Source organism: Littorina saxatilis, linkage group LG2 (assembly GCF_037325665.1).
Source record: "Littorina saxatilis isolate snail1 linkage group LG2, US_GU_Lsax_2.0, whole genome shotgun sequence".
NCBI classification, from domain to species: Eukaryota; Metazoa; Mollusca; class Gastropoda; order Littorinimorpha; family Littorinidae; genus Littorina; species Littorina saxatilis.
Genome location: NC_090246.1, coordinates 96455111 through 96477681, shown reverse-complemented (window position 1 = coordinate 96477681; position 22571 = coordinate 96455111). Strand labels below are relative to the sequence as shown.

Genomic DNA, 22571 nt, shown 5'->3' with positions numbered 1-22571 from the left:
CACGCACGCACGCACATACGCACCCACGCACAGACAGACAAAGTTACGATCGCATAGGCTACACTTACGTGAGCCAAGAACAACATTATTGTGTACCCTTGTTTAAATTTACTGATTGCATCGAGGTCAATTCCGTTTCGGATTCTACATAGCTTTTGAAGTGGTGGATGATACAAGTGTCGGAATAAAAATATGATTTGTAACGACGATAACCATGATAATGATGACAATTGTGAGGGAACAATAACGATGACGGTAATGATGATGATGATGATGATGATGATGATGATGATGATGATGATGATGATGATGATGATGATGATGATGATGATGATAATGAGATGCTGCTGCTGCTGCTGCTGATGACGACGATGAAGATGATATGATAATGATACGACGATAATAATAATCATCAGGATGATGGTGCAAATGTTATCGTGAAGTTGATAGTGCGCATGGTTGTTCTTTGTTTTTGTTTTTTGTTTTTTACCTAGAAGGATTTTTCACAGATGAACTTCAGATGAGTTGAACAAGGTGCATCATTCCAGTATTTTTCTGGCAAAAGAGCAACACAGTCTTCGTTTGCCAAGTCACTGTTATTGGGTTCATCGTCATCCCAGTTGGTCCACGTTGCCTCGCGGTTTGTTCCGAGCCATACATATGTTCCCTCTGTGTCACGGTCATTCAGGCCGACCCAGGCTTGCTTTTCTGTGGACAGACCATTATGGCGTCAAACTTATGTTCAGGTTGGCTCAATTAATGAAAGATGGCCCTCAAATATTGCACGACGTATTTAAAAAAAAAATCAAATCAACAATTAATTGGTACAATGTATAATGAGCATATTTTTAGAATCAACAAAAAGCTGACAGCGTATACTGGTGAACGTATTCTACGAGTCATGTCAGGATTATTTAACAACATTTATGTGTACTTCGTGAAAACGAATCGGCTATACTTCTCAGATCTGGCCAGACGTTTGAATAGGATAAGGCAATCTTGGAAACAACCAAACTTTAACAGCCTGATCGCATTCTATGCAGAGTTGGATAGAAAAGAAGAAGAAAAGAACTGATTTCATTCAGAAATGGATACATTGAACTGAATCCCGAACTTTAATTGTGAAAAACTCTTCATTTTGAAAAGGATTACACGGGCGCAATGGTGTAGTGGTAAGACATCGGCCTCCTAACCGGAAGGTCGTGAGTTCAAATCCCGGCCGCGGCAGCCTGGTGGGTTAAGGGTGGAGATTTTTCCGATCTTCCCGGTCACCTTATATGCAGACCTGCAAGTGCCCTTTTCTCCTTCGTGTGTTTACGCAAGCACAAGACCAAGTGCGCACGGTGGGTTATAGATATGCGAGAAAAAAACAGGATGCTTCCCCCGAAATCGGCATATGCTGCCTGAATGGCGGGGTAAAAACGGTCATACACGTAAAAATCCACTCATGCAAAAATATGAGTGAACGTGGGAGTTTCAGCCCATGAACGAAGAAGAAGAAGAAGAAGAGGAAGAAGGAAGAAGGAAGAAGGAAGAAGTAGTAGTAGTAGTAGTAGTAGTCAATCCACATCTCAACTCACCGTTCTTTGTTTGTACTTAGTAAAAGATTTGTATGTGAGAAAGCCATACTTTAGAATGCGAAAAAACAAACAAACTCCGAATAGAGTTTTAAATCATCTTTTGAAATGAAATAAGTTTGACAGTGCTTACAGACTCATGTGCAAGTTTTTCCGAACTCTGCTCGGCGAACGTCTGCATGGCTGAATAAAATTCGAATTAAACTGATAAAGCTCCGTCACTTACCCTTGTACTTGGATAAAGGTGGCAACAATCCTGCAAGCGCGTTGTTCACTCCTGAGTCTGGAATGGTAGCCAGGATTGCTCCATACCCTTGGCAGGTTTTCTGGACACACGCAAAACAAAACTGTGTTAAACATTGACTATTTCTGACAAGGTGGGATACTACTAAGACAGGCAGTTAAGCAACCACAATACATTCATTCTATATTTCACTTCAGCGCGTAAAGTATATGACAATTACAAGGCTACATAATGTGCAGACATACAAGTTTTGCTTTAACACCTCTGTCAATTGCGATACACCCCTAGTTCCACACCAAAATAGTCTTGACAGAGTGTGAGAGAGAAGAGCGAGTTAGTGAGAGAGAGTGTGTGTGTGTAAGAGAGAGAAAGAGAGAGAGAGAGAGAGAGAGAGAGAGAGAGAGAGAGAGAGAGAGAGAGAGAGAGAGAGAGAGAGAGAGAGAGAGAGAGACAGAGAGAGACAGAGAGAGCGAGCTTGCGCGTGCCCAAGTGTGTGACTGTGAGTAATGTTTTAGGCACGTCATAACCAGAAAGCTCATGTAAATTTGTGTCCCTTTCGAAAGACGTTCAGGGAAAGAAAACCAGGCCAAGAGACAAATTCCGGATTTAACTCTGTCAGTTTCCGTATGGGCGGAGGAAGATTTGTATTTCTTGGTGTTTTGGTAAGCTGAGCTGTAGCCCCTATATGTATAGGTTACAACACGAGTGGTTTTTTATATGGCTTGTATTTCAGTCAAGACCCAGCGGATGAATATCATCGGGAGACACGAGCCTCTGGCGAGTGGCTCTCGATTGATATTCCCGCTGGGTCTTGACTGAAATACAAGCCATATAAAAAACCACGAGTGTTGTAATCTGTATATCCCATTCTACCATCAAACACAAAGTGTAGACTACTAGCGGCACTGTTGCGATCTGTGCAGGGTAAAACAGTGTTGCCAGCGAGACTTAGCCCTTTTGCAACCTTAAACTAAGTGACCGTCGCTGAAAAAATAAAACGAATGAGTGCATCGATAAGTACGCGGTAACACTACTTTCAGACCATTTAAAAGCTTTAAGTAAAGGTTCATAAGTTGCAAGAAAGTAATGAAGTCGTATAGAAATTAATTTAGTTGAAGCGCACAATTCTTTTGTTTTGCGTTTCAGGTCGGCAGAACGGGCGAAACGGGTTTGGGACCCATTTGGCTTACTCGATTCAGAATCGATTCCACGTTGTTTTTCTCGAACGGGTGTAATTGGGCTTATTGACAGAGAAGCAAATTTTAGGGAACAAATATGTAGGTTTAGATTTAACCATTTGCTCCCTATTTGAAATGTATCTACGTGATAAACTGTTTTGCGAGTGTGTTTGCATGGATGAACTTAAACTGGTATGGGTGTGAGGAAAACGCGACCGACACGTCTGTCACCGCCGATTGATTGCATTTTGAAGGAATATGACTGGATTACGGAAAAATACACACATGTTAAGTTCTTGGATACCTTCATCGCCAATGTGGACTTACTGCAGAGCCAGGCAAAAGAGTAGACTTGCTCGCAAAACACGTGAAACAGGCGATGTTTGATAGCGAAGCCCAACCGTGCCAGGTAAAGGACGTTTCTCGGTCTCGCTGCGCATGTCACCAGTGACAGTGTTGTTGCTTTGAGTTTGACTAACAAACTCGAAACTGTCATTTAAAACATGAGCCAAATGTGTATTGATTGTGTGATTAGTCTATGTGACAGGGCTTCTATTATCTGTGCTCCCTAGCTTCTGTAAGTTCCCACACCGACACTGCCAGAGAAACTGAAGACGCACACCAAAACACACCACTGACAGATTCTCAAAAGTCGTCTGCTAACGATGCAAGGGAGGGTACTCGTGTTTTTGTTTTGGTTCGCTAGCATCTGGTTATCTTGTAAGTTGAATGTTCGTTTTTTTCGACCTGCATTGCTTTCATAATGAAAGAAACGTTTGCTTATTGCATCTCATACATCAGATCAGTTCTGAGATTCATTTTTGCGTGCAACTGATATGGTTTTCTGAGCCGTGCAATACGATTTTGGAACTTCATACAAATGTGTCACATTGTTCGGCGCGAGGTCAAAGGTCGGGAGGAAAGTAGTTCTTTGCCCAAATCGGAATCTGCACTATCATATATTTTTTGGAGTCCATGATGTATTTATTGAGCTATAAAAATACAACATATATACCCATACTGAAGTAACAGAGACAAAGAAGGGAGGTCATGGGATATGTATATATATATAACTCAGTGGAAGTACGCAGAGGGTACACATCGAACATTTTTATTGCTGTATGTCCGTTGGGTAATTTTGAGTCTCGAGGCACCGTCAGGACCGTGACAATTTATTTGTACAGCATAAATCAAATTAAAGAAACACATGTATTGTACAGTAACTGTTGAATCACCTGTGCTTCGTCCCATGTCTTCCTCTGCTCAAACGATTTGTAGCAGGAACCTTTATAGGTCATCCAACCTTGGGGACAGCCGCCGCCTGCATAAGAGATATTTACGTAAAACGTTACCATACTCTCTCTCTCTCTCTCTCTCTCTCTCTCTCTCTCTCTCTCTCTCTCTCTCTCTCTCTCTCTCTCTCTCTCTCTCTCTCTCTCTCTCTCTCTCTCTCTCTCTCTCTCTTTTTACCTCTGTCGACTGCGGAGGCTTTTGGCAAGCTGAAAACAGGCACGGGCAGGTTTTAGTGGAAAAAGTAAGTGTTTTTAATGAAAACGTCGGAGTAATGGGATAAATAGCTTACACACCTCGTCCTGAATATCTTGCATATTTTCCCTCGGGTCGATTTTCATGTATTACCTTGCCAAAGGCTCGGTAATACATGAAAATCGACCCTCGGGAAAATATGCAAGATAGTCAGAACTCGGAGTGTGTAACCTATATGTATATAAGCCCGAGAGAAAGGTACAACCTTGGCAAGGCTCTTCATTATTTACTATGAATGGAGTATTCTCTCTCTGTCTCTCTCTTTTTTTCTCTCTCTCTCTCTCTCTTTCTCTTGGTCGCTCTCTCTTTCTCTCTCCGCCTTTTCTTGCACAAATAAATATAGGTTACACACTCCGAGTTCTGATTATCTTGCATATTTTCCCGAGGGTCGATTTTCATGTATTACCGAGCCTTTGGCGAGGTAATACATGAAAATCGACCCGAGGGAAAATATGCAAGATATTCAGGACGAGGTGTGTAAGCTATTTATCCCATTACTCCGACGTTTTCATTAAAAACACTTACTTTTTCCACTAAAACCTGCCCGTGCCTGTTTTCAGCTTGCCAAAAGCCTCCGCAGTCGAAATTCATGTCAATGAATTCATGCGCAAAGCTAGTTCCAATTTGTCAGCATAATGGACGGCGTCATTCGACTTGTATGTGGACATTCAGTCATTCATATTGCTTATAAAAAGGTCTGCTATCTGCTTTTACATTTTGAAAGTCATTTTAAAATATCCCTGTGTATATTTAACATCGGCTTTCGTTATACTCAATTCGGCATACCGGGTTTATATTTTTACCAGAATTGCGCACGATAATGGCAGCGCAACAAATTCAGTTCGGGCCGTGCTGGTTTGATCGTTGACCCAAGTCAGTTCGCATGCAGTGTTACTGTTTGTCAGTCGGGGATAGAAATGTTGGCTGTCATCGCGCTGTTCTGTTTTGGTTTTCACACGTGGATCACTTACATATTCAGTCGTCGGGTTTATGTGAGCCAAAGCTTCAATACTTCGCCTGTTGTAGACGTTAAGCAATAAAGCTTGGAAGTTGTATGTCGGTGTCACGATCGGGTGACAGAGACCAAGAAAGTGTCACTCAGTGGAGTGCCTGTTCTTGGTCGTGTATGATAGAAAGCGCCTGTGCGTGATATTGGGTTACAGCAGAGTTTGCTGACGGTGCTCTACGAGCACGGATGTTTTGTATCGCACGAGTTTTACAGTGGAGGTTTCTGCTGTCATAGCTAGGGCTGACGGTTTTTCGCTGACAGCGCACACGGGATTTTCACGGATTGAGTTTCTCGTGTCTTTTTCTGCTTGGCAGAATTGTGTATAGCTGGACTGGGTTTTGGGACAAGGTCAGTCACGTGTATTTGGCTAGGTTGTCTGAGAGAGGCACAAGGACGGGGCACTTGACACCCAGCGGCAGAAGGGGAAGGATCTAATACACAGTTTCTAGAGTATGATGGTTTTTCACCGAATATTGTATTCGGCACTCTAGGGGAGCTTCCACCGGTTATTTCCTTCACACTGCCACATATTTTGCTGAGGACAAGTCGTCAACATTCCTTCGTCGGCGATGGCTTTCGCATAAGGATTCGACAAGGGGTTCTGGAGGTTTTTGGTCACTGTTGACGAACAGAGGCTGTTCCAGGGAGGAAGCGGATTTTGCTTCCATGAGAGTACAATCATAGGCTTTTGAGGTAATAAATCATTATTTAACGCTGTTGATGAGTCTGTGTTGTGGAATGAAATACTCTCTGTTGTTCTTTCCAGGTTAGCGCATAATTTACTCTCTGTGACGCTAAAATACTAATCTGTATATGGTTTTTGCAGATAGGGAGAGAAGGACGGAAAATGGCTGTTTTGTTGTTGTAAAAAGTCCGTTTTGTGCAGGCCCACGTGCTCGATGAGATATTTAAAGATGACATGTTTTAAGGTGGTGGGTGAGGGGTAGCTGACATGTTTAGTGCACCGATGCTTTCTGTTTGCAGCCTTCGATTCGATTCGTTCGTTTCGTTTCGTTTCGTTTCGTTACGTTCCTGTAACATCTGCACGGCTGACTTTGGCGGGACCTGTTGAAGCTACGCTAACCAGCGGACCGGCTAACCAGCGGACCGGCTAACCAGCGAACCGGCTAACCAGCGAACCGGCTAACCAGCGAACCGGCTAACCAGCGAACCGGCTAACCAGCGAACCGACTAACCAGCATACCGGCTAAGCAGCAGCAGCAGAGATAAAGCTAAGTGCACCATGTCGTACGCACCCCGTTGACCACCGTTGTCTTTTCGTATCTGTGATTTCATTGGAGTAGTGACAACGTGGGGTGTGTGACACCTGCACGAACTAGAGCTTTTCGAACAGAACATTCGCATTTAACTATATTTACACGGGTTCAGCGTGTTACTATAATTTTCTATATACTACTGGCATTTTGTCAGTGAACACTGGTTTTTTTACGTGTTGAGAACGTAAAAGGAACATATTTTGAGTGAAGGCTCGAGGGAGGTGGAGAGTTTATACATAAACAGGCGTCTGAAACTTATACTTTTGTTGACTCTATTTAATTGTATGCCTGCGAGAGTGGATCGTGGTGTGGTTAGTTAATTAGTAGTAATTAACCGGTTCATAATCACCTTAAGTGATATATTGAAACGTGACACATGGGGGCCAAGCCGGGATTTACTCAGTTAATTTCCAACTGATAAAGACCCACCAATTAAGGATAACTAAGAGCAGATAATCTCGTCAGTGCTCGACTTATTTTCTGCTTGGTGCTACCCTTTTTTGTATAGTTTTGATCATATACCACACCTTAAGCGATTCACATCTTGCAGGAAATGTAAATTGTAATTTGTGAGTTATTGTATGCGCTAACTGTGATTACTTCCCTTTCCTTTGTTTGTGAATCTTTGTTGTTGTACGTTCAGAGTTTTCCGTTGCAGAGAGCTGAGCGGGGTTAGCGGATTTGTTATTCGTTTTGCTCAGTTTTCTCTACATTGTTGTTTCGCATTCTGTAACAGGTTATATTTCTATAGTCTTGTTTTACTTGGATTTTTCTCCATATTTTGACTTTGTTGGAATTTTGGGGGGGAAGGGTCCGAGGACTTCTGTCCTAACCGAGGCTGTGGGAGACACTCTGTTTCACCGCAAAAAGCAGCCGATAAAGTAGGCCACGGCTGTGGGAAACACTTTGTTTCACCGCAAAAAGCAGCCATAAAGTAGGCTACGCGTTTTGTTCTACACCGTTTGGATTTTTCTTCTGCATTTTCCGGTTGCTGGATTTTTGTATCCATTTCATCACCGCGTGTTCTAGCTATAGCTGCGTTAGACTTACTTTGGTAATAAAGCTTTGCTAAAACTAACCATGGCCACAGGGGGATCTCCGACGAGGAGAATAACTTTCGAGACTCCTGGTAGTGAGCAACCGACTGAGCGAGACGCACGCGTTAGAGCCCGAAGCGTTCTAAAACGCTTAGAAGTGGAACGGAAGGAAGAATTTGAGCGACTGACAAGAAAAGAAGAACGTGACAGACAGGACAAGAAGGACGAACTTGACAGACAAGAAAGGGAACGACAGGCAGAACGAGACAGACAGGAAAGGAAAGACGAACTTGACAGACAAGAAAGAGAACGAGACAGACAAGAAAAGAAAGACGAGCTTGAGAGACAGGAACGACAGGCCGAGCGTGACAGACAGGAACGGAAAGAGAAAGAGCAGGCGGATCGCGATCTCCAGCTAGAGCTAGCTAGGCTACAGGCCGAGAAGGGTACGCTTACTCAGGCTAGCGCGCCGACGTTTGTTGCCGACCGTACGAGACTGCCGACGTTCGACGATGACAAGGACGAGCTCGACGATTTTTTACGCCGGTTTGAGCGCATTGCATCTGACCAGAAGTGGGAAGAGGCCACGTGGGCTAGCCGCCTTAGCACCTGCTTAAAAGGACGCGCATTACAGCTCTACAATGCTTTGGATGACGACGAGGCGAGAGACTATCAGGCACTAAAGAAGGCGTTACTCCAGCGCTTCAACCTGACTGCTGAAGCCTACCGACGACGTCTGCGTAACAGCAAGAGACTGAGCGGCGAGCTGAGTCATCAGTTTGTGGCACGCCTTAATCTCTACCTGCGGCGCTGGGTGGAGATGGCCGAAAAGGACTGGACCGTCAACGACCTTGCCGACCTCATTGTCATGGAGCAACTGATGTCCAGCCTGCGACCTGAGGTGGTGACCTTCGTGCAGGAACACCAGCCAAAGACTACTCAGGAGGCAGCCGACTGGATCAGAGTACACGAGGACGCCCAGGCGATCTCCGGCAAATCTTCAGGCTCACGGCCGGGAAAATCGGGAAATTCGGGTTCTTCAGGACCCAAGGACGGGAAGGACGATCAGGGACACAAAGGATCAGGTTCCAGAACTGACATCCAGTGTTACTACTGCAACAAGCGGGGCCACGTGAAGAAGGACTGCCACAAGAGACAGGCTGACCAGAAGGGCGTACACTTTGTTGGCAGCGAGGAGTTAAGGGACGTCACGAGCTCATGCACCATTCCACAACTCTGCGTTCCGTGCTCCAGGAAACATTTCCAGCCCCACTGCAACGTCTACGTTAACGGAGTGAAGGGCGAAGGTCTGCGGGACACAGGGGCAGACATGATAGTGGTTCGGGCAAGTCTAGTTCCAGCTATGGCCTACACAGGAGACAGCATCAGGGTGAGAATGGCCGAGGCATCTCACGCTTACGACTTGAACACGGCAGTGATCAAGGTCGTAACCCCGTTGTTCACGGGGACCATTGTGGCCGTCGTCATGGACGATCCTCCATGCGACCTGCTCATTGGAAACCGGGTCCAGTTTGTGGACGGCGTCACCAGGGAGGTTCCCGTTTATCGGGCTCCCGACGTCATTTCAGTGCTCACGCGGGCACAGGCGGAGCGAGAGGACAAACCTCTCAAACCCCTACCTGCTGCACGAGCTGCCCTGGGGAACGTGACCCCCGCGCTTCTCGCGAAGGCTCAGGATTCTGACCCGACCTTAGCTACTCCTCGGGAGCATGCGAAGTCGGGGAAGGTGAAGCTGAGCGGGAAGCATGGGAGGTCAAGGTTCCTCAGGGACAAGAAGTTGCTCTACCGTGAGTTCAGCAACAAGGAAGGTGCATTCAAACAGGTTGTCGTGCCTCGCGAGTTTCGCGAGGGTGTCATGGCAACGGCACACGACTCGATTCTGGGAGGTCATCTTGGCACCAAGAAGACCACGGATCGTGTCTGGCGCCACTTTTACTGGCCAGGCATCTGCACGGATGTCCGACGTTTCTGTGCGTCCTGCGATAAGTGCCAGAAGGTGGTTGCCAAAGGAAGGGTGAGGAAGGTCCCCTTAGAGAAGATGCCGCTCATCGACGAACCCTTTCGTCGGGTGGCAGTGGACATCATCGGGCCCATCTTGCCTGCGTCTGAGGACGGAAACAGATACATTTTGACCATGGTGGACTACGCTACTCGATACCCAGAGGCGATCCCTCTGAGATCGATTGAAGCCACGCGAGTAGCTGAGGCTCTGGTTACTATGTGGTCCCGGCTGGGAATTCCATCAGAGGTACTCACCGACAGAGGCACGCAGTTCACGGGAGGAGTGATGGCGGAGGCAGCACGACTGCTATCACTGGAGCAGCATTTCACCACTCCTTACCATGCTCAGTGCAACGGACTGGTGGAAAGGTTCAATGGCACCTTGAAGACCATGCTGAGGAAACTAGCTCAGGAGAAACCACGCACGTGGGACAGGTACATCCCAGCATTGCTTTTTGCATACCGCGAGGTTCCTCAGGAGAGCTTGGGCTTTTCCCCATTTGAGTTGTTGTACGGCAGACAGGTACGCGGTCCCATGGCTATCCTGCGTCAGGCTTGGACGGACGAAGAAGCTGACGAGGAGGTGCAGACGACAGCGACCTACATCGTAGAACTCAGGAACAGGATTGAAGAGACCTGCAAACTGGCTCAAGAGAACCTGGGAAGAGCAGCACAGCGTTACGCGCGAGGATTCGACCGCAAGGCACGGCCGCGCAGCTTCAAGATTGGAGAACGGGTGTTGCTACTTCTACCTGTCAAACACAAGCTACAACTGCAGTGGCAAGGACCTTTTGAGGTGACAGCGAGGGTGGGCCAGAACGACTACAGGATCATGATGCACGGGAAAGCACGCCTGTACCACGCCAACCTGCTGCGCGCCTACATAGAGAGGACAGCCTACGGGGAGAAGAACAAAGACCAGAAGAACAAAGACAAGAAGACAGAGAAGGTTGCAGTCATCAGGGGTGAAACGAGGGGTTGCTCGTTCTTGAGGACGACCTTTCTGTCTGGAAACAGACCATCAACCTCTGCAATATCTTCAGGTTGCAAGGTTGGCAAACGCCAGACTTATGCGCTGGGCGTTGATCCTCCAACCGTACCAATTCACGGTACGCGTCATTCCGGGCGCCAACAATGTTGGAGCTGACTTTCTCTCTCGGGCTGTAGAGGAGAACATGACTGTGAGCGAAACCGAGGTTTCGTCTTGAAGAGGGGAGGTGTGTCACGATCGGGTGACAGAGACCAAGAAAGTGTCACTCAGTGGAGTGCCTGTTCTTGGTCGTGTATGATAGAAAGCGCCTGTGCGTGATATTGGGTTACAGCAGAGTTTGCTGACGGTGCTCTACGAGCACGGATGTTTTGTATCGCACGAGTTTTACAGTGGAGGTTTCTGCTGTCATAGCTAGGGCTGACGGTTTTTCGCTGACAGCGCACACGGGATTTTCACGGATTGAGTTTCTCGTGTCTTTTTCTGCTTGGGAGGCAGAATTGTGTATAGCTGGACTGGGTTTTGGGACAAGGTCAGTCACGTGTATTTGGCTAGGTTGTCTGAGAGAGGCACAAGGACGGGGCACTTGACACCCAGCGGCAGAAGGGGAAGGATCTAATACACAGTTTCTAGAGTATGATGGTTTTTCACCGAATATTGTATTCGGCACTCTAGGGGAGCTTCCACCGGTTATTTCCTTCACACTGCCACATATTTTGCTGAGGACAAGTCGTCAACATTCCTTCGTCGGCGATGGCTTTCGCATAAGGATTCGACAAGGGGTTCTGGAGGTTTTTGGTCACTGTTGACGAACAGAGGCTGTTCCAGGGAGGAAGCGGATTTTGCTTCCATGAGAGTACAATCATAGGCTTTTGAGGTAATAAATCATTATTTAACGCTGTTGATGAGTCTGTGTTGTGGAATGAAATACTCTCTGTTGTTCTTTCCAGGTTAGCGCATAATTTACTCTCTGTGACGCTAAAATACTAATCTGTATATGGTTTTTGCAGATAGGGAGAGAAGGACGGAAAATGGCTGTTTTGTTGTTGTAAAAAGTCCGTTTTGTGCAGGCCCACGTGCTCGATGAGATATTTAAAGATGACATGTTTTAAGGTGGTGGGTGAGGGGTAGCTGACATGTTTAGTGCACCGATGCTTTCTGTTTGCAGCCTTCGTTCGTTTCGTTTCGTTTCGTTTCGTTACGTTCCTGTAACATCTGCACGGCTGACTTTGGCGGGACCTGTTGAAGCTACGCTAACCAGGAGACCGGCTAACCAGGAGACCGGCTAACCAGCGGACCGGCTAACCAGCGGACCGGCTAACCAGCGAACCGGCTAACCAGCGAACCGGCTAACCAGCGAACCGACTAACCAGCATACCGGCTAAGCAGCAGCAGCAGAGATAAAGCTAAGTGCACCATGTCGTACGCACCCCGTTGACCACCGTTGTCTTTTCGTATCTGTGATTTCATTGGAGTAGTGACAACGTGGGGTGTGTGACACCTGCACGAACTAGAGCTTTTCGAACAGAACATTCGCATTTAACTGTATTTACACGGGTTCAGCGTGTTACTATAATTTTCTATATACTACTGGCATTTTGTCAGTGAACACTGGTTTTTTTACGTGTTGAGAACGTAAAAGGAACATATTTTGAGTGAAGGCTCGAGGGAGGTGGAGAGTTTATACATAAACAGGCGTCTGAAACTTATACTTTTGTTGACTCTATTTAATTGTATGCCTGCGAGAGTGGATCGTGGTGTGGTTAGTTAATTAGTAGTAATTAACCGGTTCATAATCACCTTAAGTGATATATTGAAACGTGACAGTCGGCACTGAGAGTCGGTTGCGGTACGTCGCTTTCTACTTTGTCCCGGTCTTGAATTTGAACACCTAAGGTTGGATACATCCAACACCTCACATCCTCTTCTCTTCCCTATATATCTTAACTGTATTTCCAACTTCTTTTCGTCTTCTTCTTTTCATTTTGGTGCCACTCCCTCATTTGTCGCTGAACCCCGCAGTTGACTCGACTCGGATTCACACAAGCCCGTCTAGCAGACGACAGTTCGAACAGTCTTGAACAGCACGGTTGCAAGCAGATTCAGCTATCAATGAATCGAAGCAATACACTTAAAGCCAAAGCAAATAACCAAAATGAGAAAACCTAACGTTTGATTTGACTTCATGGTGAGTCTTCTGATAATTTTTGGGGCGTTGGAATGGATCTCAACGGGTTCCCAGCTACAACAACTTTTCCAGAGTTATGCACCGCAGGCATGCCTTCGACAATCGATGTCAGTTTCAGATTGAGTTTTCAAACTACCAGGTGACTGGGTTGTGTTTTGATTGCTCTCTCTGTTGAGATCGAAACTCGGTTGTGATGGGATATCCATATGGTTGTGATGGAATATTCAGAATAATCACCTCCTCAGCTAACAGAGACAAAGAGGCAGGTCATGGGATAAATAAATATTCAAAGTTTCGAAGGCTATGAGTGTTTGTCTTCCTGTCAGTCAGTTGTCTCTGTCTCTGTCTCTCTCTCTGTCTCTGTCTCTCTCTCTGTCTCTCTCTCTCTCTGTGTCTCTGTCTCTCTCTCTCTCTCTCTCTGCCTCTTTCTTTCTTTCTCTGTCTCTCTGTCTCTCTCTCTCTGTCTCTCTCTGTGTCTATCTTTCTCTATCTGTCCCTCTGTCTGTCTTTGTCTCTATGTATGTCTGTCTTCTATCTCTATCTCTCTCTTTCTTTCTCCATTGAAAGACTTTAAATTCTCGAACGCCTTCGGTCAGTTGCATCCAGGATTAGCTGAAATCAATCTTCACAAGTACAAGTACATACCCAGCGAAAAGTGTTCGCCGTCTCCCTTGAGTGTAGCTGAAATAGAAGATGAAACATAGGGGAAAGGCTCCTAATATGGACCGGCTCCTAATATGGACCACCTCCTGTTCTGACAAACTAACGGCGCTAGAGCGCTCAAAACAATTTCATTCGCTGTATTCACCCTCTCTGGATAACTTGCACATGTCAAAACAGTTGCAGAAACACAAACCTCAAAACCGTTAGGCTTTTTCGCTTTTTTTCACTTTTGGCAGCGTTCACTCTAAATTTGCCGCCTAAAACGAACTCGTTTCTGTCAACAGCCAAAGCTTTTATCACACAAAAATGGCTATATATGACAGAAGACAGTATTTGTTACATTTTAGCAGTGTTGACCCCGAGTTTCTACTGCAAACAAAAAATAATCGCAAAATCGCAAAGTATGTCTGAGTCCCCTAATATGGACCACCTTCAACAAATCGAAGAAAATAAAAGCTAAAGGCTATTTTCATTCATTCATTGAGAAGCTTGCTGAAACTAACCTATAACTAGCCCTCGAGATTTCAAAAAAATATAACAAATAGTCTTCTTTTCGTGGAAGTTGATAATTTTACTTTTTTTCACTCTGTTTTTGATAAGCTTCTTTACTTTCCTGGTGTGCTTCAAATAATGCTCTCATCAACCTGAAAAAGATAAATCTAAAGCATATTTTAATTAGTCTGACTTGCACACTAAGTTGTATCGTGTTATGTTGAAGTATTGGGTTTTTTTTACAGTGATTTGTGAAGGCCGCTTCACTGGTCTATATTAGGCGCCCAGGCTCCTAATATGGACCATTTGTGAATTTTTCTGTATTTAATTTTTGCTGAATGTCTATCAAAGCTATTTCCCTCTAATTCGGCCCAATGGTTAACCTAATAGAGAAGGACTACCAAACACAAAATGAAACTTCTTTGCAAGAAAACAAGCTAGTTATCAGCATGAAACAAAAAGTGGTCCTATTAGGAGCCCTTCCCCTATATTGAATTCTCGTGAATTCATGCACATAATTATTTGCAGCTCATGCATAATACACACCGCGTCAATAATTAATGTATGTATCGATTCAACACTTGATTTGTCTTCGTTGAGCTATGTGACGTCAGAGGTCGACTAAAACAGTTTATATTTATGCGGCTGGCAGAGACTACAAATTAAACGAACATAATCATGTTATTTGTACTTTTAACCAAAATATGACATTTGACACAGCATTCTACCGGCTTTGTTTCAACCTGTGTAAAATGTCATATTTCGGTCAAAAAGACAAAGAACATATAATGTAGGAGTAAGGTCGATGAAAATGTAGTGAACATTTATAACAGATGTGTTTTTCTCCACAGCTGTGTATCATTCTTTGACATGCATTTTCAGTCCTTTAAATTATTATAACGTATATTAAATGGCAACTAGAATGTATTCTCTTTGCTTTTTACATTTAGTCAAGTTTTGACTAAATGTTTTAACATAGAGGGGGAATCGAGACGAGGGTCGTGGTGTGTGTGTGTGTGTGTGTGTGTGTCTGTGCGTGTGTGTGTGTAGAGCGATTCAGACTAAACTACTGGACCGATCTTTATGAAATTTTACATGAGAGTTCCTGGGTATGAAATCCCCAGATTTTTTTTCATTTTTTCGATAAATGTCTTTGATGACGTCATATCCGGCTTTTTGTAAAAGTTGAGGCGGCACTGTCACACCTTCATTTTTCAATCAAATTGATTGAAATTTTGGCCAAGCAATCTTCGACAAAGGCCGGACTTCGGTATTGCATTTCAGCATGGAGGCTTAAAAATTAATTAATGACTTTGGTCATTAAAAATCTGAAAATTGTAATTAAAACTATTTTTTTAATAAATATATCCAACATTACTTTTATTTTATTCTTTATTATGTTCTGATTCCAAAACCATATAAATATGTTATATTCGGATTAAAAACAAGCTCTGAAAGTTAAAAATATAAAAATTATGATTCAAATTAAATTTCCGAAATCGTTTTAAAAACAATTTCATCTTATTCCTTGTCGGTTCCTGATTCCAAAAACATATAGATATGATATGTTTGGATTAAAAACACGCTCAGAAAGTTAAAACGAAGAGAGGTACAGTAAAGCGTGCTATGCGGCACAGCGCAACCGCTACCGCGCTGATGATGATAATTAGTTTTAACGTCCTCTTAGAACCATTTGGCCTATCTTGGGACAGGTAGAGTTGATATGCTTTATGTGGGGACAAGACACTGGACAAACATGCAAACAGAGAACACATATGATCGTGTTATATATCTGGAGGTCTGTTGTTGCGATATTTCGAAATGGGGATGGAAGTAATGATTGTGTACGCGGAATGTGGTTGGACTGGAGCGGTTTTGTAGGCTTATTTTGCTTTTTATGCATGTAGGATATGTTTATATGTGTGGCTGAATAAGTTATTAAAAAAAAAAAAAAAAAAAAAATAAATAAATAAATAAAAATTAAAAAAAAAAACAAAAAAACAAAAAACTACCGCGCTGAACAGCCTCGTCACTTTCACTGCCTTTTGCACTAGCGGCGGACTACGGTCATTGTGAAAAAATCCAGTGCGTTCTGTGAGTTCCACAGCTTGACTAAATGTAGTAATTTCGCCTTACGCGACTTGTTTTCAGTTATACTCCAGTTAGATAATGATACAGACATGCAACAAAAACATAGTAGATATGGTTGTCTTGTTTTTAATAATTGTTTTAATAATTGTAAGCCTAAGTGTTCAAATCAATGTTACAACCTTTTGGTTTCCATGTTACGAAGTTGACATACTTTAAAACCCGTGTAATTAACTGAACGTAGACAAACAAAATGTGTAAGTATTTCTAAATCTTTATCTGCAGCCCAAGGATATATATGGAACAACCGGTATTCATTAATCAAGTCAATTTGTATGGTTAAAATGTCTCAGTTAAGTAAAGAAATGTCAACTTCGTAACATGGTTTCCACTGGTACGCAGCTCCGGAGAATAACCCAGGTAGGTGTTTTTTATATTCATATTTTACATGGCTCTCTTGACGACCTGGCAACAGGTTGAAAGTTTGGATGCCCAGCTGAAATTCTCTGTTTTGGCTTTAGTCAACAAAATCAACTTGAAATTACAATATAAATGAGGCAGAACTGATCAGTATGCAGTGAGATGCATCATGTTGGCACGGCACCAAATATAATGTTTTATGATGAGTTATGTTGTGCACATTATTAGTCAAATTCAATAAATAAATAAAACAAGTAAAAAAAGTGTGTGACCTACAACACGGAAAGTTCTAGATTTAATGTCCAAGCCCCATCTCCCCGCCCTCTCCCCTCGGTATCTGTGTTTTCGACTCTCCTGCTCTATATCATTCTCCAACTTTTATCTACCCACCTCTAAATATTGTAATAATAATAATAATAATAACGGGCATTTATAAAGCGCCTTATCAGAAGTTCAAAGCGCGTGACAACAATACATGTATACAAAAATCATACAATCACTGTCAGATTCAAACAACATGACGTACCTGTACTATAGCCTTGGAACTGAAGCAACAGGAACACCCCAGCGATGGAAAGACTTATATACTGCATCATTTTGGTTTCATTACCTAGAACGCAAACAACAAAATTATGATCTACAAAATACGAGAAACTTCGTATTAGTAATGTATGACTGCAGAACAATTTCAATGTTAAGACAGTATGATCCAAACGTTAAATCGGTTTAATTCATTCTGTCCATTGTTGGAAACGAGCTTTTCTTTGCGAAAGAATACACTATATGCATGCAACAAAAATACAGGGTTTACAGCAATAATTCCCTCAACAACGTTTTTATTTATAACAATTTGCTGTGAGTGGAACGAAAAGCCTCAGCGGTGTCTTTCATCGAGAAGTATACCTTCCTCACATTCTTTGACTTTCCTGCCATCAAAGAATTATTAGACGTGAATCAAATTGATTATTAAAGAGTAAAGTTTGCTGAGGTCAAAAGCTTTAAATCCTACTGGCGTGTCTCGCCACACTGACATCTAATCAACAAGCAACACAAAGCAATACACAGACAAACACAATCATTACTTTCGCGAGTTTGTGACCAAGACAGCTGTAATCCAATGGTAATGCTATGTAATGTGGAACAAACCCATGTGGCAAAGATTTGTCACTCAACTGATCGGCGCATTTGTTTTCCTTCCCTTTCTTTTTTATTTTTTTTTTATTCTCTTTTTGTACAGTTTTTTTTTTACATGAATATGCTGTACATTACAGGACATCACCTAACCGAAAGGACAGAATCATATAACAGAAAAGCACACTTGGACAATTACAACATACATGGGGTGGGAAGATGGAATGGGGAGGGGGGGATGTTCAGTGGTTTGGTGGTCGCATCCTTCCCTTTCTTAGTATTACGGTACTTCACGAATCGTCAACAGTCTACAGTAAGGTATTCTGTAATGATCGTTCCACCTTTTATCTAGAAATACCCTGCTCACATTCGTTGGCTATCACAGACGATCGCCGTGGTGTCATCAAAGGCCTCTCGGTATTGGACTTGAATCGCTCTTAGCACTTAAGGCCCACATCGTATTCTGGACAGTTTTTACATATCCACTTGTCACAAGCAATCTAATTTTATGACTGTTAATAATTATTACAATGTGCGATTATAAACGAGTTTGACAAACCAAACAAAAAAACAATAAATCAACCAACGAAACAAACATTCAATCAATCGTCCACTAATAACTTGTTTATTTTACCTGTCTTAATATAACACTGACTTTAAAAGAATATCCAACTTGGAAATTCAAAACTCACCAACTTAACTTCAGACAAAAAACACAGTTCTCTCCGTTGACCAACCACAACTTATTATGATACAAAAATTCGAGACATAGAAGAAGTTTTTTTCACACCAACCTGCTCTACCGCTGCCTTGGAAAAGTCTGAAGCATTGCCCAAATAAGGCGTATGAAACGTGCCGTGAACGCTGGAGTGTTCTGTCCTTTTTTTTTAACCGGCCAAGTAGTGTCATCCAGGTAGACAGCCCCATGAAATAGCGATCAAAATTATACCTGTTTGGATGCAGGTTTGCGGGGGATCTTGCCTAAGCCTGACACAGAGTTTGGCGACGATCGGTTGACGTTCAGATGTCTTAATTAGCAGTACAATATTCCTCCATACACTATGTATTATGGCGGCTCGAGTTAAAACTGTAAAAACAATTCTCTCTGAATTGGTTTCTTTAGTGGCCAATGTTTGCGGCTGGCCTGGCCTAAGTCTGACACAAAGTTTGGCGACGATCGGTTGTGGCTAACATGTCTTAATTAGCAATATTTAGGGCTGCTCGAGTTAGAATTTAAAAACTATTCTCTCTGAATGGTTTTTTTCGTGGCCAATGTTTCTAAGCCTGACACAAAGTTTGCCGACGATCGGTTGACGTTAAGATGTCTTAATCAGCAGTACAATAATTATTACTCCATACAGTATGTTATCTCGAGTTTTCTCCGTAATATATGTCCGTGGGTTTTTCAATGTTCGGTTATTTCCGTGGCTTCATGCGGAAAGGAAACCGTCGTCTGCAATCAACGACATGGACCATTCTGGTACTTGTTGCTGACAAAAACATGATTTCAACACAGAATTTAATGTCAGAATGGCTATATAAACGCTATTGTGTTTTCATCGTAGCAATAGGGTCCGATATTTAGACTCGAACAAGTATAATGCGACTCGTCTTCGACTCGTCGGCATTATACTTGTCTCGTCTAAATATCGGGCCCTATTGCTACGCTGAAAACACAATAGCTGGTAATGATATGTTTGGATTAAAAACAAACTCAGTAAGCTAAAAAGAATAGACATACAGAAAAGCGTGTTATCCTGCTCAGCGCGACAGTACGAGTATGGTGGTCTTGGTGAAAAAAGCAGTGCGTTCAGTTTCATTCTGTGAGTTCGACAGCTTGACTAAATGTTGTTATTTCGCCTTAAGCGACTTGTTTTATATTATACGTATGTATGTTTATTTGATTTCAAATAAATTACTTTTCATTCTTTTTATTCTGTTTTTACATTTAGTCAAGTTTTGACTAAATGTTTTAACATAGAGAGGGAATCGAGACGAGGGTCGTGGTGTATGTGTGTGGTGTGTGTATATGTGTGTGTGTGTGTGTGTGTGTCTGTCTGTGCGTGTGTGTGTGTAGAGCGATTCAGACCAAACTACTGGACCGATCTTTATGAAATTTGACATGAGAGTTCCTGGGAATGATATCCCCGGATTGTTTTGGATTTTTTTCGATAAATACTTTTGATGACGTCATATCCGGCTTTTTGTAAAAGTTGAGGCAGCACTGTCACACCCTCATTTTTCAATCAAATTGATTGAAATTTTTGTAAAGCAATCTTCGACAAAGGCCGGACTTCGGTATTGCATTTCAGCTTGGTGGCTTAAAAATTAATTAATGACTTTGGTCATTAAAAATCTGAAAATTGTAATAATTTTTTTATATAAAACGATCCAAATTTACATTCATCTTATTCTACATCATTTCCTGATTCCAAAAACATATAAATATGTTATATTTGGATTAAAAACAAGCTCTGAAAATTAAAAATATAAAAATTATGATCAAAATTAAATTTCCGAAATCGATTTAAAAACAATGTCATCTTATTCCTTGTCGGTTCCTGATTCCAAAAACATATAGATATGATATGTTTGGATTAAAAACACGCTCACAAAGTTAAAACGAAGAGAGGTACAGAAAAGCGTGCTATGCAGCACAGCGAAACCACTATACTACCGCGCTGAACAGGCTCGTCAGTTTCACTCCGTTATGCACAAGCGGCGGACTACGGTCATTGTGAAAAAATGCAGTGCGTTCAGTTTCATTCTGTGAGTTCCACAGCTTGACTAAATGTAGTAATTTCGCCTTACGCGACTTGTTGTGTGTGTCCTATTTGAAACTAAATGAATAAAACAATGTATGCAAAAAATGTCGGTGAAAATACTATGTATATGTGTGTGTGTTGAAGCATGTGTGTGTGTGTGTGCACATGATTTTGGAGCCATTCCATGGACAGTGTTTTTCACAAAATTACGATGTCCTATTGAAATTTCTGAAAGCGGTCAAATGTCCTATTGATGCTGAAGAGCTCAGGACATTTGTAACAATTTGTAACAACATCCCTGCCACGCCATCCGAATAGGCATGCAAACGGCTTTTTTTCTCACAAACTCTCATTGAACAGATATCAAACCTCACTTGTTTTGACAACAACTTAATTACAACTTTATTTTGCAATGCGTCGAAATTGTCTTGCAATCCAGTATATTTGTGTGTGTCCTATGCTATACACAATTGACCCTCCTTGATAGAAAAGTAAAAACTCTTTTTGTTGATTTACAAACATGTGATTAGTTTTGTTTTGTATTGTCTTTATAAGAATACCGGAATATTCTATCGAGTTATAAGTCAGTTTCGGCGCACTTTGGGGCGTTTTATACCAAGTTCTGTATTAGCCAATTGGGGAGCTTAATACTCGTTAAGAAATCTATGGGGTATCTCAGTCTCCCATAGCCCCAATTTCTACCTGTAGTGTAAAGAGAGCCGATCCGGTGCAGCGACACCTGGTAGATTAATAGGATACCGATATATTCTACCGGGTAAAAAAAACCGTACAATAGTGTGTGCTGTTGCAATTATTAAAGGGCAAAATTCAAGAATAACTTCACTTCAAACGATGTTTCCTCATCGGGGTGTAGTCTGAATAGTCACTGGCAGCCGTCTTCATGTGAATGAGGCTTTTGTTTCTACAAGGAAAATCCTGTTTTTGTCACCTGCACTTGCATTGGTGTTTTTACCGTCAACATGAAAGTTGATACTTGTGGTGTGTTGTACTGTCAAAGCATGAGGAAAAACGGCATATTCGGTTTCATGTAATTGCCTTTTTTAAAGCTTCACTGTCACAATTCGAATGTTTTAAATGAAACCTGTTCAGGCTTACTTGACGATGATACGTGCGTGGGAATGTGATTAGAAAGAACGTTGAAATTCAGTACTTGACTGTTTGCTAAATCTCAAAAGGTCAAACTCCTTAACAGCCCATACGGAACAAGGATAATGTATTAACAAGGAAACCTAATGACTTGTTTGTGTTTTAGAGTCTTAAATGTTCAAGTGTTTAGGCACAAAATTTCACGCAAACTTACTATCACAGGGTTATCCAGTCATTGTCTGTGTACGGGGGAGTAACAAGCCGGGGGAGTAGCGAGCCGGGGGAGTAACGAGCCGGAGGAGTAACGATACGAGGGAGTAACGAGCTGACCCCGCCTGGCCTGGTTTACGGCCGATTTGAACGGAATGGCTGATGCATATTGCTCAGCTAACCTAAATTAGAGCTACCCTTACCGTAGTTATCCCAAAGAAGTGCTATACACCCCAGGAAGACATCTCAAAGGTGGCTACAAAGAGCAGTCCCGATCGTATGAAGCTCTTGTTCGTGGAGACTTAATCTTTGTAGTGGTCTTTGTGCGGAGTTCTCTCCCTTTACAGTCATTATGAAGAAAAATTGTAATAGTTTTGAATGTTTAAATCTCTTAAGAAGTTCTTTCGGCCGTGAAACATTATTATATTTAGTTTAGAGTTGCATAGCACTAGTATGGGGGCGATAGAAGAGATTTTAACGTAGGGAAAGTAGCTTTGTGTAACAGTCATATTAACCTTTATTTTATATTCATTTTGTATTCGTACCACATGCCGTTCTGTTGCCTGTTAAAAATAGGTCGATATTCTGCACTACTTTGCATCTAGGCACTCCTGTTCGTACAGCTCAACA

At 42.6% G+C, this 22571-nt stretch overlaps 1 long non-coding RNA gene across 7 annotated transcripts; it reads right to left on the bottom strand.

Moving 5' to 3' along the window:
- Positions 1-1798: 1798 nt before the first annotated feature.
- Positions 1799-19478, bottom strand: LOC138960248 (uncharacterized). Of its 7 annotated transcripts, none has more exons than XR_011453924.1 (5): positions 18654-19478; positions 18201-18322; positions 17255-17338; positions 4235-4320; positions 1799-1903 (listed from the first exon to the last, which is right to left on the bottom strand). It is a non-coding gene; the product is annotated as an uncharacterized lncRNA (long non-coding RNA). The 7 variants fall into 7 exon arrangements; XR_011453922.1 differs by having other exon boundaries at positions 18227-18322; positions 18654-19468; XR_011453920.1 differs by lacking the exon at positions 18201-18322 and having other exon boundaries at positions 18654-19413.
- Positions 19479-22571: the final 3093 nt, after the last annotated feature.